An 8,887-nucleotide genomic window follows, 5' to 3' on the forward strand; every position below is an offset into this window, starting at 1 on the left:
GAGCCCGATGTGGGGCTCGATCCCAGGACGCTGGGATCATGACCTGAGCCGAAGGCAGATGCCCAACGACCGAGCCACCCAGGTGCCCCAAGAATTGTTTCTTTATCTTCAACAAATCCAATCATGAATTGAGTTTTCCTTGCCACTATTCCATTTCAACCACTTTTTTTAAGGACAACTTTTATTTCTTTATTTCATTTCATTATTTCAATTCATCTTTTTTTCTTAATACTTCTGCCTTTTTTAGGGCCCTTTTATAAGTTTTCAATCCAGCCTTTTCTTCCTTGACATCTGTCTTTATTTTGATGTAGATAAGATAAAGCAGAGCCTGAATACTGAGGTATATTTGTGAAAGCATAGAACATGAAGAAATTATATGATTCCTTCATGATTAGGAGCAGATGGATTTAAACCCAGGTATTTTGACACATAGTTAAGCATTTCTCAGTATGCTTAAAGAAAAACATTTCAAAATTCAGTGTTATGGGTTGAATAGCAAAAAAGATGTTGGAATTCGGAACCACAGTGCCTATGAATTGGCCTTATTTAGAAATAGGGTCTTTAGGGGCGCCTGGGTGGCTCAGTTGGTTAAGCCACTGCCTTTGGCTCAGGTCATGATCCTGGAGTCCTGGGATCGAGTCCCGCATCGGGCTCCCCACTCAGCAGGGAGTCTGCTTCTCCCTCTGACCCTCCCCCTTCTCATGCTCTCTCTCTCTCTCATTCTCTCTCTTAAATAAATAAATAAAATCTTTAAAAAAAAAGAAATAGGGTCTTTGTAGATGATCAAATCGACATGAGTTCATTAGAGTGAGCTCTAATCCAATATGACTGTATCCCTAAAAAAACGGGGGCGGGGCACGGGGATTTGAACATAGAGACAGAGGGACATACACACACAGAACTCCATGGGAAGATGAAGGCAGAGGTCAGGGTGATACATGTCCAAGCCAAGGAACACCAAAGAGTGCATGCAGACCACCAGAAACCAGGAGAGTGATACGGAACAGATTTTCCCTCACAGCCCTTAGTAGGAACTAGCTTGCTAACTCCCTGATCTTGGAGTTCTTGCCTCCAGACTGTGAGAGAAAAACTTTCTTTTGGTTAAGCCACACAGTTTTTAATACTTTGTTATGGCAATCCAGCAAACTAATAGAACTAAAAGTAGGGTGTTACCAAATTTCCACATTATGCTACATATCTACATAGATCATAAATAGTTAAATGTTTCCTTTCTACTTAACTCATTTGAAAGAGTAGGGGGAAAATGATATAATTAATTAGGTACTAAATGGTGCAGACATTTAAAATATCGACCATTAATGCCATGTATTAGAATAAAAATGAACTACACCATAAATTAAGCGATTAGAACAGTAGGTCATTATAAGAAAACAGAATATATTGTACTTGGGTTAAAATATCTCTCTTCTCTCTCTGGATTGAACAATTTCTAATAAGTAAAAGAGAAGGATTTTAATGACATAATGTAAGTGCTTGCCTAACTAAAGGGAAAAAGTTGGCAAGCAGAGGTTTTAGAGAGAAGTGCATACCTCGATTCTTTTGAAGGTAAGTATTTCTAAATTTATTTTAGAATTTCATTTGGTTTAATTAAGTGAAAGGACTCTCTTGGCTCTCTGGGCATACAGGTGGGAATCAATGAAAGTTGTTCATCTTTTGGTTCTATGCATAAAATTTGCATGGTAAGTTTGCTTCTATATTTTAAAGATGAGCACTAAAAGTGGAAACTACTTTATAAAGGGGAATCAAATGTTCCTTAATTCCTTAGGGAATTTCTTTCCTATTGTTTTTTTCCCCCAGTGTTAATAAAATATACCACCCTTGGCTTCCAGAATTTAAATCATTCTTTTGTTGAAAATAAAAAATCTTTTAATAAATTCACTTATAAAAATGAACCTTTATAAGTTTATTGAGATCTTAGAAGTCCTAAAGTAGCAATGAATTTGCTAAAAAACTACCAAGGAATGGATTTAGAAAAGATGTGACATAGTTATCCATGAAAATTTCTTTCAGCATCATTCTTAGTCATTTTATCTTGGTGAAAAGAATAGGAGGATTATTAGAAGGATTTCATGTTTTAATGTTTTCATAAGAAAATCAACCTAAAGTTGTTAAGCCATTATATGGTATCTTTACAAGAGTAGCGTAGTTATATATAAAGTGGCATATGTGAAATTCTTTGATGACCTGTGGGGTGGTTTATAAATATTAGCTGTGTGATTATTTTAACTCAATTAGTTACGCTCAAGAAAACTTCACAGCCTCACCTATGACAAGTGCATGTTGGTACTTTTCGGTAAATACACGATTTCCTTTTAGACCTCATACTTCCCCATCTTCTATTCCCTTACTCAAGCCTAGACTTCTTTTACTCAGTTGCCTGCCAAATATCTATTATTCCATTGTTATGCAGCTCAAAATTGTACTCTTTTTTGAAGCTTTTTTATTACTTCCTCTCCCACCTCCCCAAAGAGAACAAGGTAGTCAGTATACTGCGTGCTTGTTATATCTTGTCTGTACCTTACTTTGTAATGTTTGTGTTGTAAACATCTGTGAACATGTCTTTCTCCATTGATGAATGTGTGTTATTTTAGGGTGAGAAATTTTATTCTGGTCATCTCTTTAATATTAAGATGTATCTTAGTGGTGCATAATATTCCACAGAAGAATGTTTATTGAGTGAATTAATAAAGTCATATTTTTGTTACATATTAGCTAACGGCATTGTGATTACAATTAGGCATTGTACCTACCTCACCCATCCTTCAGTTTTATAATTCCTCATAGCCAGAAAAATTCCTCTCTTATGGGTTTTCCAGGACAGTCATAGTTTATGCTTATTAGCCTGGCATCCTGTCTGGTTAGGCTTTTCCTGGATTTATCACCGGATTTATCATTTTTTTAAAAGGTTTTATTTATTGATTTGACAGAGAGAGACAGCAAGAGAGGGAACACAAGCAGGGGGAGTGGGAGAGGGAGAAGCAGGCTTCCCGCAGAGCAGGGAGCCCGATGCAAGGCTCGATCCCAGGATCCTGGGACCATGACCTGAGCCGAAGGCAGACACTTAACAATTGAGCCACCCAGGTGCCCCGCAGATTTATCATTTTTAAGGGACTTATTTGTTAATAGTTACTTTACAGTAAGTTGGGTAGGTTGAATGAACCTCTAATTTATATTTTCAGTGGTTTCATCTAGTTTAAGTCATCTTCTTATCTAGAAGTGCTTGAGACATATTGCAGTGAATATTGTTCTCACTTTAACTGGTTATGATATCTAAAAGATGAGCAGCAATAACTCATTTCTCTTTTTCTGCCTTTTAGACAAAACAACCAATATCTCCCTTTCAAGAACAACATGCCCATAAAACGTTGCGCGCTCTAACAGAGGCAAGTTGGGAAAGCTAACCTTTCTGTTGTGTGGGGAGTGGGAAGTGTTAGATGCTGTTGCCTCTGCTGGCCACTCGGTTTACCAGTATGGTGCAGTCAGCTGTTCTGTGGCCTTCTATGATGGTGCTTGATTGGTTGAAAAGTCTGTGAATACAGGGAGTGACTTACGATCAGGCTTGATGCAGTGGCTTAAACAATATTCCAGATCTTGGTTTCTCTCTGACCTTATCTCAACTTCATTTCTAGTAAATTGGAACAGTTACCCTCAGATTTTCTGGTAGCAAGATGGCTACAGCTCCTAAATTCTTAGTTTAAGAGCAAAAAAGGTAATTTCTCATATAAATCCTCCAAATTTCTGAGATTTATTCTGGTTAGATAGGTTTCGGATATTCATCATTTAATATGCTGTTTGGCTTGGGTCCCCTGCTCAGGAACAATCCAGGGGAAAATTCCCATAGAGACTTCATAAACTGCTTAAAATAATATCTGGAGGGAGAATGGATACAAGGTAGCCAATAAAAATATCCATGACACTGAGACCCTGAAACGTACTAGATGTTCTATAATTAGTTTTTTTCTTCATAAGCAAGGCCAATTATGTAGGTCTGCTCCCAAAAATCTGTTCCCAAAATCAATTTTAATCTTTCTCACTGAACTAGTTATACAGGTCAAATTTTCAGAGCAGTTTAATTCAAGATCTAAAGCCAGGCTTGTCCTATTCATTAGATCTAACATCCAGCTGTCCATAATGCCTTCTAGGGTTCCACAGGCATTATTTTTGGCTAAAAATAACGATGTATTACTGTGGACATTTGAAAAAAGAATAGTGTGTTTTTTTACAGGATCTTTGGAAGTTTATTTTTAAAAAACTGACATATTTCATCATCTATTAAATATTGAGATGAAAATTTGTTAAAAGATTAAATTTGTTGGAAAAGAGGGGAAATAAAAATACTAAATTATAAAATGGTATCTTATTTTCCCCAAGAATGGCAGATAAATGACTGATTAAAAAAATGGAAGAAGCGTATTACCTGTAATGGTTCTGCTTTTCTGGAGAGCGATTTGATTGAGAATGATCACTTGAGGCCAAAGGTCTGCTGACCCCTGCGTCAGGGCCTGATTTCAAGTTAGAGAATATAGGAGAGTTCCCCGGGAAACAAGGTGAACATGCTACTGGTTATCTTTCCAGGGTTTCCTTTTTCCAAACCCTTTTTTTCATCTTTGGAGAAACATTTGTAGTCCTGCTGCCTCTAAAAGTGATGTTTGAATGTATTCTGCAAAAGTCGCCAAGCTGGTAACTCATAAAATATTCCTGAGGTTGGCAAGTTTCACAAGATGACAGGTTCACACATCTCTAACAAGTAACGAAAAAGGATACTGGTGTCGTGGGCACCGGCCCAGCAGTTTGAAACCCCACCTGGATGCTGGACAGGAGTTTGAATTCTTATCGTGGACCCTGGAAGACAACCTCCCCACCATGAATATCCTTCATGGGTGTGCTTAAGCTTCATCTACCTTACCACAAAATAATTGAAAATATGAATAAAACTGCTCTGTTATTTCTTCCTTTAAAAATGGGATTAAAATTTTACTATGAAGAGGATTTTCACATTTATATTTAGCTCGTTTTGCTCTAGCTTGAAAAGCAGTTCTCTCCCTTCTGCCAGCACTTGTAACCAAGGAGAATGATTACCACATGCAGGTGTCACTGATTGGTTGGAATTGAAAGCGGCACAGATCCGCTTGGAGGCCTAACCGATCACTCCATCCTCTAATCTTGGTTTACTGCTGCCAGATGTCATTAGAGAGCAGTCATACCCGTTTTGAGTGACAGCATAGCTAACAAGTAGGATGAATGTCAGTGTATCATTGGTGTTTGTGGGGAAATACACACACACACACACACACATATAATAGGTAAACCTTGTTGTCTGTAAGTTTTATATACAAGTATATATCAATACATTTTAGCCAACTAAATATTTAGCCAACTGCACAGCCAGCTGCTATTGAGAATTCTGTTTTCTAGTCTTAATCTTCCAAACTACTGTGCAATAGTGTCATAAGGAAAGGATGTATAGAGGAAAAACAGCAACAACTACTACAAAACCTGCTATCTGATGAATAGACATTAAGATTTATGGCATAAAGCTTTAGAGATACTCACAAATAATTACCACCCCTTGCAGATAGTAAATAAAATCCTTATTAATTAAGCAGACTGTATCTTCATTTACAGAACACACAGAAGCTCTCTTAATATGTCTTCACATAAAGAATCTTCATGATTAACTGAAGGTTTCAATTCCCTTTTGAAAATGTACTGACTGAAGAACCATGACTACTAAGCACCTCTCTTCTGCTCCACACCTGTTGGACCTCTTCCTTCTCCCGATGAAACCACTGCTAGATATTGCAGATGAGGTCTTAGGAGGTCTTTTTCTGTAAAGTTGGAACACAAATCAGCAAACTACAGGAAAGAATTTCCTTCCATCATATGGTGGTTGCATATGTTTTAACTTGAAATAAAATTTTTAAGGTATGAGTACATTTGTTTATGCTTCCTGCTTTAAACTACTTCAATTAACTGACCAAATAATTATCTCAATCAAGTAAGATAAGATGGTTCCTATTATAGAAGTATTATGAATTTGGCATAAAACAGCTCTTTTAAAGTATAACATGGTAATGGCACTGAAAATTATATTTTTATCTCAATATTTTAAACATGAGTCTTTAATTCCTCTAAATCAGAATTTTTCTTAATCAGAAACTGTATATAAAGAAAATTCCAAGTGCAAAAAAATAACAGGACAGGAGAGACTGAACTTATGTTTGCCGAGATTTTGGAGGCATGTTAAAACTACCTACGACTTTTGGTGTCATATCTAAAAATCCATTGTCTATCCTAAAGTCACATATAATAAACCTTATTGCTGAACCTTACTGAAGCCCATTGACTCAAAGGATACTATCCTCCCCAGAATTTGGAGAATTCTTCTATTAAAGATTAATTCCATTCTTTTATAAATCTTTCTGTTACAAATGAGAAATAAATGAATCCAAGCTTTGAAGTTGGTGAACAGATGAAAGCTCCTAGAGTGTGGTATGCCGGGAAGGGCACAGAACCCCAGCTCCCCACCTCTCCATACCTTGCTATATGTGTGTCTTCCATTTGTCTGCACTTGAGTTGTATGCTTTATAATAAACTAGCAAATGGTTCTTCTGATACCATATACTCAGCAAGGCATGTTGGTTTGAGTATGGGTATCTCAGAAGAAACCTCAGCTCTCACCATTAATAGGCTCTGTGCCTCTGCTTTCCTATCCATTGTGAATCAGTGTCAGGAAGTTTGTATTTAAGATGCTGAAGCTGTATTGTATGGAGGAGCCAAAAATATGAGCCGGGTTCTCTACTGTGTCAGAAACGTGCATTTTAGAACCAAGTTTGGAGATGCTCTCAAGCTGGAAGTGTCTTTGTGAACAACATTAACAGATCAACATGTCCAATTTCCCATGGGAATTACTGCAGAGAATTTTGCTGCAGAACATAAAAGTAGCAGAAAAGAATATAACAAATATGCCCTGTAATCACAGCAGAGTCAGAAAGCTGCTAATGATGCTGGTTACTTTATTTTTATTTTTATTTTATTTTATTTTTTTTAATTTTTTATTGTTATGTTAATCCCCATACATTACATCATTAGTTTTAGATGAAGTGTTCCATGATTCATTGTTTGTGCATAACACCCAGTGCTCCATGCAGAATGTACCCTCCTCAATACCCATCACCAGGCTAACCCATCCTCCCACCCCCCGCCCCCTCTAGAACCCTCAGTTTGTTTTTCAGAGTCCATCGTCTCTCATGGTTCGTCTACCCCTCCAATTCCCCCCCTTCATTCTTCCCCTCCTGCTACCTTCTTCTTTTTTTTTTCTCTCTTAACATATATTGCATTATTTGTTTCAGAGGTACAGATCTGGGACTCAACAGTCTTGCACAATTCACAACGCTTACCAGAGCACATACCCTCCCCAGTGTCTATCACCCAGTCACCCCCTCCCTCCCACCCCACCTCCCACTCCAGCGACCCTCAGTTTGTTTCCTGCGATTAAGAATTCCTCATATCAGTGAGGTCATATGATACATGTCTTTCTCCGTTTGACTTATTTCGCTCGATGCTGGTTACTTTAATAATGAGAAGTTACCAACTGAGGTGAAGACAGAGAAAGGAATACAGGCAGTGCAAGTAGATGAGCCTGCTGGGCTCCGAACAAAGCCTGGAGCAGTTAAATAAACTTCCTCCAGTATTCACAAAAGAAGGGACCGTCCTTCAGGTAGTGCACTGGGAATATCTGGCACTTTCAAAGCTAGCGAAGTCGCTGGCAAAGAAACGTAACGTCACACCACTGGCAAGAATAATGGGCTATTTTGTGTCTGGGTGTGATCCCTCGATCATAGATATTGGGCTTGTCCCTACTATCAATGAGGCAGTAAATAAAACAAGACTGGACCTTAAGGAGATGGGTATGGTAGAGGTGAATGAAGCTTTTGCCCTCTAGCACTTGACAGTTGAGAAGATCGCGACCCAAGTAAAACCAATGTGAATGGAGGAGCCATTGCTTTGAGTGAGCCATTGAGAGGATCCGGATATAGATTATTGCATACCTGGTTCATGAATTAGGATGTGGTAGTGGAAAATATGCTGCCAGATGAGCTTGCTTTGGAGGGGTGGCTGAGGTATGACACTCCTCATTCAGACAGAGCACAGCCTGACGAGAATAAGGGTTCTGCCAAGGGCCTCTGGTGCTTTACTTGGCCAGGCCACATAAAAACAGGTAAAGATGTATTTATCATAAGAAGAGCTCAGGCCAGAAATAAGGTTTCTCAAATTTGCACTAGTGAAATGTACATTTCTTAACTAAAATATAATTGTAGAAGGCCTTAAAAGAAATTGTATCCCTGTATAACCACCATGCATGTTCTAGATAATATGATTAAAAAGAAATTGAAAAAATTTTGCCTTCACTTCCAAAACTAAGTACAAACATAAATAAATCCATGAATAAAAACCTCTATGAGAAATTCCCAAAATTTTGTGTGATTTTTTTTTTACACTTTATACTTTACTATGTAACATTCTGTTAACATTCTTTAATAGAAACAAGTGAGAAACAGCAAACCCTAGGCATATTGGACCCGACTTGGTACTTTCAACCAGGCCTTGGTGGTGCTAGAAGCTTACCTAGCACTCACAGGTCTTTGTGTCTCCTTTTGAACATAAAATTTTTCACAGAACCTTAAAATTAGATAAGACCACTCTGTAACCATGATGGATAAAGACAAAAATGAGACCACTCTGTAATCATGTGTGAGCATAGACAAAGCATTGTCCAAGTAGCAACATACCAACATTCCAAGTGTAACCCAGTTAATATGAGCAACTGCTGTCTTTTTTTTTAGGATTTTACTTATTTATTCAT

At 37.8% G+C, this 8,887-nt stretch overlaps 1 pseudogene; it reads left to right on the forward strand.

The window, feature by feature from the left end:
* Positions 1 to 6,601: 6,601 nt before the first annotated feature.
* LOC118012662 lies at positions 6,602 to 8,120 on the forward strand (annotated as a pseudogene).
* Positions 8,121 to 8,887: the final 767 nt, after the last annotated feature.

Source organism: Mirounga leonina, unplaced genomic scaffold (genome assembly GCF_011800145.1).
Source record: "Mirounga leonina isolate KUSES-001 unplaced genomic scaffold, KU_Mleo_1.0 Mir_151, whole genome shotgun sequence".
In the NCBI taxonomy this organism is placed as follows: Eukaryota; Metazoa; Chordata; class Mammalia; order Carnivora; family Phocidae; genus Mirounga; species Mirounga leonina.